We start from the raw sequence: 9,450 nt of genomic DNA, 5'->3' as shown, positions 1-9,450 counted from the left end.
TTCGGTCTGGATTGGATATTTCGTTGATTCGGGATTCGGATACGATTTCAGTTCGGGTTTTGGATTCGGAGGAAATTCGAATTTTCGTTAGTTTCTGATGAGTTGACGACTATTTGTTGCGAATATCACAGAAAACCATCTACAGGTATTAATACTAAAGCTGAATCTCCCAGACCCGAATGGCATTCCGGATCCGAATTTCCGAATTGCATTCGGGAGCTCCCCATTGCAATTCGGGTCCGGGATCCTCAGCTTTAGAATTATATGTATATACTGTATATGGCTCCCATGTTTCCGTAACTAAAATTTGTGTTCAGGCCCTATCGGATGCGTAAAAGGGACATTAAAGGCTAATTTCACCCCCCCAATGTTAGTGTCAGGACTTACCTTACATGATGCCTCTTTATTCGATCATCTTCTTTACTGTCCTTTTCAACTGTCCCTCCAGCGCTGGGTCTCCGATCCAGCGCTGACTCCTCTGTCCTCCTCTTCTCTGATGTCCCACGGAGTCTCTGCGGGCGCACGCTGCTCCATTGACTTACCTTGTGTCTCTCCTCGTCTCCCAGCCGAACATCTGAACTGCGCAAGCGCCCGCCCCAAGAGCCTTTGCGGCCGCTCAAGGCTCTTCAGATGTCCGGACCGGAGCACAAGGTGAAGACACAAGGTAAGTTTAAACCTGTTTGAAAAGGTTTTTTTTTTTTAACGTTTTGCTAGCAGTAGATATATGCAAAAAAACGTGAGGGTTTAATAACCCTTTAAACCCGAAAAACTAATCTGATTGGCCAGAAAAGTCACATGTCCGATTCAGTTTAGTTTTTGAACGAAATTTGGATGTTATCCGAAATTCAGAAACGGAAATTCGGATTCGGACACATTCGGATGCATTCAGAGGCGGATTTACTCTCTCTGCTGCACCAATGCCAGGTTCCTCAATGCGCCCCCCGCACTTGTACATAACAAGCGGCGGCTTTCCCGCTGTACATTTAGCCCTGCTTGCCCAAACCCTGCTTGCCCAAACCCTGCTTGCCCAAACCCTGGTAACTACCGTATTTGCTGGTGTATAAGACAACTCGGCGTATAAGACGACCGCCTAATTTTTGTGTTAAAATATAGGTTTTGGGGTATACTCGTCATATAAGACGAGTATAGCCCAAAATAATGTTTAAATGCACCCACTAACCTCCATGGCGGTATTCCCGAGTGTGGCTCGGGGTTAATTTTCAGTACCATAAGCGGTAACCCCGAACTCGGGATTACAGTCTCTTACCTTGTCCACGATCCCCGCAGCATCCTCCATCTTCATTTATACAAAGCCTGCCGTGATTGGCTCAGCGCTGAGCAAATCACGGCAGGCTTTGTATTCATTAATACAGGCTTTGTATTAATGAATACAAAGCCTGCCGTGATTGGCTCAGCGCGGTGTACTGTATGTAGCCGAAGCTACATACAGTATACCAAAGTATACCCGGCGTATAAGATGACCCCTGATTTTCGGGCAGCGTTTTTGGGTCTAAAAACCCATCTTATACGCCGGCATATACGGTATTACATATCGATTGACGTTCTGAAAAACATATTTTATCAAGCAAAATTCGACTCTGCTCCCTGTGGGATCTCACGTCACCTGCTCACATGAGAGTTCACTTCCATCATCATCATGACAGCGGGTCCCTTCAGAGAGAATATACAGGCAGCCGGATGACGGAAGCCACAGCCCCACCAATGACTGTGGTCTGTGAACTTCACCTGCCTTTCTTCTTGGCATGCAATTGCACTGCTTCAATATTCACCTTTGTGACTTTGCTACAATGTTTACATATCATCAAATGTGCTTTTTATTGCATTAGGTCCGTGCACCCTTGTTTGTTTCCTCTGTAAGGCCCCATTCACACACAAATCGGCCTGCACGTACAGCTCCGTGCTGCGTGCGGGGCCGTACCAAGTAGCTGCCGGGAAGGACAGGCGCTGCGTGTGATTAGAACGCAGCCCCCGTCCTTCTCTATGGGGCTACACGGCCGTACGCCCCCCTACGCTCACCTCATTTGCAGGTTCGTAGGGGTGCGGGTTTTCTGGCCGGGACGCATACAGGATCCATTCCAGCGGCGTATGAATACGATCACCCGCACCCCTAAGGACCTGCAAATGAGGTGAGCGTAGGGGGGCGTATGGCCGCGTAGCCCCATAGAGAAGGACGGGTGCTGCGTTCTAATCACACGCAGCACCTGTCCTTCTCGGCAGCTACTTGGTACGGCCCCGCACGCAGCACGGAGCTGTACGTGCAGGCCGATTCATGTGTGAATGGGGCCTAGCAGGGATCAATGGGGGGTCATTTCCTGGATCAACAGAGGGTAATTGTGGGCATAGCGTTCTGTTTAGGCTTTTCCTTTATTTTCCTTCATATCTCTATAGGGCAGCGGCGTCACAAGGGGGGTGCGGCGGCTGCGGCCCGCACCCGGGTGACACCATTGGAGGGGTACAACAGCAAAAAGTTTTCCCAGCACACTCGCCAGCCAGCATGCAAAAAAACTTGTCTCACCGCTAAGGTTAAAAACAGAGGTTTGGATACACGTGTTCTGCAGAAAATGTGAAAGCCGCACAGCCGCGCCAAGGCACCTCCATATAGTGCGGTTCTAACTCTAAACTATCAGAGTCTCCATCTTGGAGCACATGTGGCAAAAGATAAAATTGGGTGCAGGTTTGTCAGGAGGAAGCCCAGCCTCCTTAAAGGCACAGGGACGCACAAGGGACCCCGCACATCACAACGGCAGCTGAGACCCCCCGTGGGTCACTGCACCAAATCAGTCAAGCAAAACAAATGGGAAACGCACTCATCAATTTATAACCAGCTCTAAGCAAGGTGCACATGGAAGGGCTTTATACAGTACAACCATTGGAGGGGTGACACCAAAATGACTGACAGTGGGGCACTCGGTCATGGGCACCCGACAGCTTAGGGAGAGAGGAGGGGACCCAGCGGCATTAAAAGGAAGAGCAGCAAAGAGAAGGGAAACTACCATGGATTACAGTAAGGCGCACATTACAGTATTGTTTTATGTTAAAAAATCTGAGGGTTTAATGTCACTTTAAATCATTTTTCACCCTTTAATTCTGCAATCTTCTCCCTGGAACCGTAATATCAATCTGATCCGAGTTCTTATTATCGTTACTCTGGATCATTGGAATCATTGTATTAGTAAACACTGAAACCTTTATTTAAAAAAAAAAAAAAAAGTTTGATAAACATATTGTAAAGATAAATTGTTTTTTTAAGGAAAGAGGGGCGCTCGGGCCGCGCGGCGGTGTCGCTGCTCAGGGAAGGTTACTTGTTCATGTTATGTAAGTCAGTTCACAGTTGTTCTGCATGTGACAACGTAACGCTAAAATCAACCACAGGCACAATCTGCAGCTTCCTGGAGCCGGCAGAAATGCTGACTCCATGCAGCTTTTGCCCGTAAAGTCATGAGTAGGCAACCTCGGCACTCCAGCTGGTGCTGAAATGACAAATTCCAGCATGCCATTGCATCTGGGAGCCACGCCTGTTGCTGTCAGGGGCTTGCAATGCCTCACGGGACTTGTAGTTCCGCGACAGCTGGAGTGCCGAGGTTGCTGGATTAAGGGCTTGTTCACACTGCAATCCCATTTTCTGTTTATTATTATTATTATTATTAGGGATGCACCGATACTAGTACCGATATAGGTGCCGATTCCGAGTATCTGGGCGAGTGCTGGTACTCGCCCAAATGCTCCGATGCCTAGCACGAGTACTTCCGGTATCAGGAAGCCTGGCAGCGCGTCATTACACGCTGCCCGGTTTCCCGATTGGCCGGGAAGCGGCTCCATGCTCTCTCGTCACTTGTGATTTCTCTTGTGCGTTCACGCTGGAGAGGCCCCGGGGGTGACAGGCTGCACATACTAAGGTAAGAGGGGACTTTCTTGTTAATCAGGAGTCATTACACGACACCTGGCTTCCTGAATGGGACTTCCGTTACTCAGTAATTGGTATCGGCAAGTACCGGGAAAAAAAAAAAATATCGGTACTCGTACTCGGTACCAAAATACCGGTATCGGTGCATCCCTACTTCTTATTATAATTCAGGATTTATATAGCACCAACAGTTTGCGCAGCACTTTACAATATAAGGAAGACATTACAATCACAATACAATTCAAGACAAGATGGTAAGGAGGGCCCTGCCCCTGAGGGCTTACAATCTAAAAGGGAGGGGCCAGTGACACATGAGGAGGTAGCTGTGTGGGGATGAATTATTTGAGAATGTGATGGTTGAGTGGTTAGGTGGAGGTGGGATCGGCTTCCCTGAAGAGATGAGTCTTTAGGGATTGCCTAAAGGCAGTCAGAGTGGGAGATAGATGGACAGGTTGGGGTAAAGAGTTCCAGAGGATGGGAGAGGCTCTAGAGAAGTCGTGGAGGCGAGCATGGGAGGAGGTGACGAGAGAGCTGGAAAGCAGAAGGGGAGAGGCCGGTTAGGGCGATACTTTGAGACGAGGTTGGAGATATATCCGGGGGCAGAGTTGTGGATGGCTTTGTAAGTGGTTGTTAATATTTTGAATTCTTACATGCATGCATTGCTTTTTTTTTTTTTTCTCCCCTTGACTCCAAAGATCTTTGGTTTACTAACACTTGCGTTTATGCGCGTTCCGGTGCGTTTACCTGCATTGTAAAAAAAGTTATGACTGCTCTACTTTTCAAAAACCACCCACATCAACATGTGAACTACACACATTGCTATACATTGACGTTTAGTGTGTACGCATTTCGCATGCGTTTGTCACAGCATCCGTGGTGTGAATGGGCGCTCAAAAGGAGGCACTTTTTGTTTTTTGTTCACTGCTGATTACTCAGCAACATCGGGAGGAAGTTTAAACAGTGAAAGTTATTGACACGTCGGCTCTACAACATTGTGATCTTGGTTAGTGTGTGACAGATCCACGTGAAACATTTTGGAGAGGTGCGCGCCCGCTGGGACTTGTAGGCTGCTGACCTCACGCAGGATTCACAATGTTTATCGTTCTGCCGGTTTACACAATACCTGACACACGCAAGCTTATCATAGACAACTGGTGAGAGAATGAGAGAATAGTTGGTGTGTCCTGTAATGGCAATAGTTGGGGTGTCCTGGTACTGGCAATGGTTGGGGTGTACTGGTTCTGCCAATGTTTGGGGTATATTGGTACTGCCAATAGTTGAAGTTTTCTGGTACTGCCAATGGTCGGGGTGTACTGGTACTGGCAATGGTTGGGGTGTCCTGGTACTGCCAATGGTCGGGGTGTACTGGTACTGGCAATGGTTGGGGTGTCCTGGTACTGCCAATGGTCGGGGTGTACTGGTACTGGCAATGGTTGGGGTGTCCTGGTACTGGTAATGGTTTTAGTGTCCTGGTACTGGCAATGGTTGGGGTGTACTGGTTCTGCCAATGTTTGGGGTATATTGGTACTGCCAATAGTTGAAGTTTTCTGGTACTGCCAATGGTCGGGGTGTACTGGTACTGGCAATGGTTGGGGTGTCCTGGTACTGGTAATGGTTTTAGTGTCCTGGTACTGGCAATGGTTGGGGTGTACTGGTTCTGCCAATGTTTGGGGTATATTGGTACTGCCAATAGTTGAAGTTTTCTGGTACTGCCAATGGTCGGGGTGTACTGGTACTGGCAATGGTTGGGGTGTCCTGGTACTGGTAATGGTTTTAGTGTCCTGGTACTGGCAATGGTTGGGGTGTACTGGTTCTGCCAATGTTTGGGGTATATTGGTACTGCCAATAGTTGAAGTTTTCTGGTACTGCCAATGGTCGGGGTGTACTGGTACTGGCAATGGTTGGGGTGTCCTGGTACTGGTAATGGTTTTAGTGTCCTGGTACTGGCAATGGTTGGGGTGTACTGGTTCTGCCAATGTTTGGGGTATATTGGTACTGCCAATAGTTGAAGTTTTCTGGTACTGCCAATGGTCGGGGTGTACTGGTACTGGCAATGGTTGGGGTGTCCTGGTACTGGTAATGGTTTTAGTGTCCTGGTACTGGCAATGGTTGGGGTGTACTGGTTCTGCCAATGTTTGGGGTATATTGGTACTGCCAATAGTTGAAGTTTTCTGGTACTGCCAATGGTCGGGGTGTACTGGTACTGGCAATGGTTGGGGTGTCCTGGTACTGGTAATGGTTTTAGTGTCCTGGTACTGGCAATGGTTGGGGTGTACTGGTTCTGCCAATGTTTGGGGTATATTGGTACTGCCAATAGTTGAAGTTTTCTGGTACTGCCAATGGTCGGGGTGTACTGGTACTGGCAATGGTTGGGGTGTCCTGGTACTGGTAATGGTTTTAGTGTCCTGGTACTGGCAATGGTTGGGGTGTACTGGTTCTGCCAATGTTTGGGGTATATTGGTACTGCCAATAGTTGAAGTTTTCTGGTACTGCCAATGGTCGGGGTGTACTGGTACTGGCAATGGTTGGGGTGTCCTGGTACTGGTAATGGTTTTAGTGTCCTGGTACTGGCAATGGTTGGGGTGTACTGGTTCTGCCAATGTTTGGGGTATATTGGTACTGCCAATAGTTGAAGTTTTCTGGTACTGCCAATGGTCGGGGTGTACTGGTACTGGCAATGGTTGGGGTGTCCTGGTACTGGTAATGGTTTTAGTGTCCTGGTACTGGCAATGGTTGGGGTGTACTGGTTCTGCCAATGTTTGGGGTATATTGGTACTGCCAATAGTTGAAGTTTTCTGGTACTGCCAATGGTCGGGGTGTACTGGTACTGGCAATGGTTGGGGTGTCCTGGTACTGGTAATGGTTTTAGTGTCCTGGTACTGGCAATGGTTGGGGTGTACTGGTTCTGCCAATGTTTGGGGTATATTGGTACTGCCAATAGTTGAAGTTTTCTGGTACTGCCAATGGTCGGGGTGTACTGGTACTGGCAATGGTTGGGGTGTCCTGGTACTGGTAATGGTTTTAGTGTCCTGGTACTGGCAATGGTTGGGGTGTACTGGTTCTGCCAATGTTTGGGGTATATTGGTACTGCCAATAGTTGAAGTTTTCTGGTACTGCCAATGGTCGGGGTGTACTGGTACTGGCAATGGTTGGGGTGTCCTGGTACTGGTAATGGTTTTAGTGTCCTGGTACTGGCAATGGTTGGGGTGTACTGGTTCTGCCAATGTTTGGGGTATATTGGTACTGCCAATAGTTGAAGTTTTCTGGTACTGCCAATGGTCGGGGTGTACTGGTACTGGCAATGGTTGGGGTGTCCTGGTACTGGTAATGGTTTTAGTGTCCTGGTACTGGCAATGGTTGGGGTGTACTGGTTCTGCCAATGTTTGGGGTATATTGGTACTGCCAATAGTTGAAGTTTTCTGGTACTGCCAATGGTCGGGGTGTACTGGTACTGGCAATGGTTGGGGTGTCCTGGTACTGGTAATGGTTTTAGTGTCCTGGTACTGGCAATGGTTGGGGTGTACTGGTTCTGCCAATGTTTGGGGTATATTGGTACTGCCAATAGTTGAAGTTTTCTGGTACTGCCAATGGTCGGGGTGTACTGGTACTGGCAATGGTTGGGGTGTCCTGGTACTGGTAATGGTTTTAGTGTCCTGGTACTGGCAATGGTTGGGGTGTACTGGTTCTGCCAATGTTTGGGGTATATTGGTACTGCCAATAGTTGAAGTTTTCTGGTACTGCCAATGGTCGGGGTGTACTGGTACTGGCAATGGTTGGGGTGTCCTGGTACTGGTAATGGTTTTAGTGTCCTGGTACTGGCAATGGTTGGGGTGTACTGGTTCTGCCAATGTTTGGGGTATATTGGTACTGCCAATAGTTGAAGTTTTCTGGTACTGCCAATGGTCGGGGTGTACTGGTACTGGCAATGGTTGGGGTGTCCTGGTACTGGTAATGGTTTTAGTGTCCTGGTACTGGCAATGGTTGGGGTGTACTGGTTCTGCCAATGTTTGGGGTATATTGGTACTGCCAATAGTTGAAGTTTTCTGGTACTGCCAATGGTCGGGGTGTACTGGTACTGGCAATGGTTGGGGTGTCCTGGTACTGGTAATGGTTTTAGTGTCCTGGTACTGGCAATGGTTGGGGTGTACTGGTTCTGCCAATGTTTGGGGTATATTGGTACTGCCAATAGTTGAAGTTTTCTGGTACTGCCAATGGTCGGGGTGTACTGGTACTGGCAATGGTTGGGGTGTCCTGGTACTGGTAATGGTTTTAGTGTCCTGGTACTGGCAATGGTTGGGGTGTACTGGTTCTGCCAATGTTTGGGGTATATTGGTACTGCCAATAGTTGAAGTTTTCTGGTACTGCCAATGGTCGGGGTGTACTGGTACTGGCAATGGTTGGGGTGTCCTGGTACTGGTAATGGTTTTAGTGTCCTGGTACTGGCAATGGTTGGGGTGTACTGGTTCTGCCAATGTTTGGGGTATATTGGTACTGCCAATAGTTGAAGTTTTCTGGTACTGCCAATGGTCGGGGTGTACTGGTACTGGCAATGGTTGGGGTGTCCTGGTACTGGTAATGGTTTTAGTGTCCTGGTACTGGCAATGGTTGGGGTGTACTGGTTCTGCCAATGTTTGGGGTATATTGGTACTGCCAATAGTTGAAGTTTTCTGGTACTGCCAATGGTCGGGGTGTACTGGTACTGGCAATGGTTGGGGTGTCCTGGTACTGGTAATGGTTTTAGTGTCCTGGTACTGGCAATGGTTGGGGTGTACTGGTTCTGCCAATGTTTGGGGTATATTGGTACTGCCAATAGTTGAAGTTTTCTGGTACTGCCAATGGTCGGGGTGTACTGGTACTGGCAATGGTTGGGGTGTCCTGATACTGGCAATGGTTGGGGTGTCCTGGTACTGGCAATGGTTGGGGTGTCCTGGTACTGGTAATGGTTGGGGTGTACTGGTACTGCCAGTAGTTAAGGTGTACTGGTACTGACAATGGTTTGGGGTGTACTGGTTCTAGCAGTGGTTGGGATATACTATTAATAGTTGGAGAGTTCTGGTACTGGCAATAGTTGGGATATACTGGTACTGGCAATTGTTGGGTTGTTCTGGTACTGTCAATTGTTGGGTTGTTCTGGTACTGGCATTGGTTGGAGAGTGCTGGACAGTAATTGTACAGAATGAAGAGTAGAGTACTCTACTCTTCATTACTAGAGTACTCCAGTACACCCCGCCATTGGCTACATCCTTTGATTTGTGAAGATAAAAAAGGGTTAACTGGACTCAGTACTAACATGTGGCGCTCTCATCCTTTATGTTGGGATCTTCCAGGGATCTTTAGGGACACCCTGGTTCACGTATGAGTGAGCCCAACACCACTTCCTAAAAATATGCATGCTATAGGCAAAAAGAAAGAAAACGAATGTGGCCGCCACTTCTAAGGATGTATAAGCTGCAATATATTTTGTTCTCGGGTTTAGATTCACTTTAAATAGGAGTCACATTCTAGTGCAAACTATCTCACAGCAT

The sequence above is a fragment of the Nanorana parkeri genome, unplaced genomic scaffold (assembly GCF_000935625.1).
Source record: "Nanorana parkeri isolate BGI_ZX_2015 unplaced genomic scaffold, ASM93562v1 scaffold10, whole genome shotgun sequence".
Lineage (NCBI taxonomy): Eukaryota > Metazoa > Chordata > Amphibia > Anura > Dicroglossidae > Nanorana > Nanorana parkeri.
Note: the sequence above shows the minus strand (reverse complement) of the source record.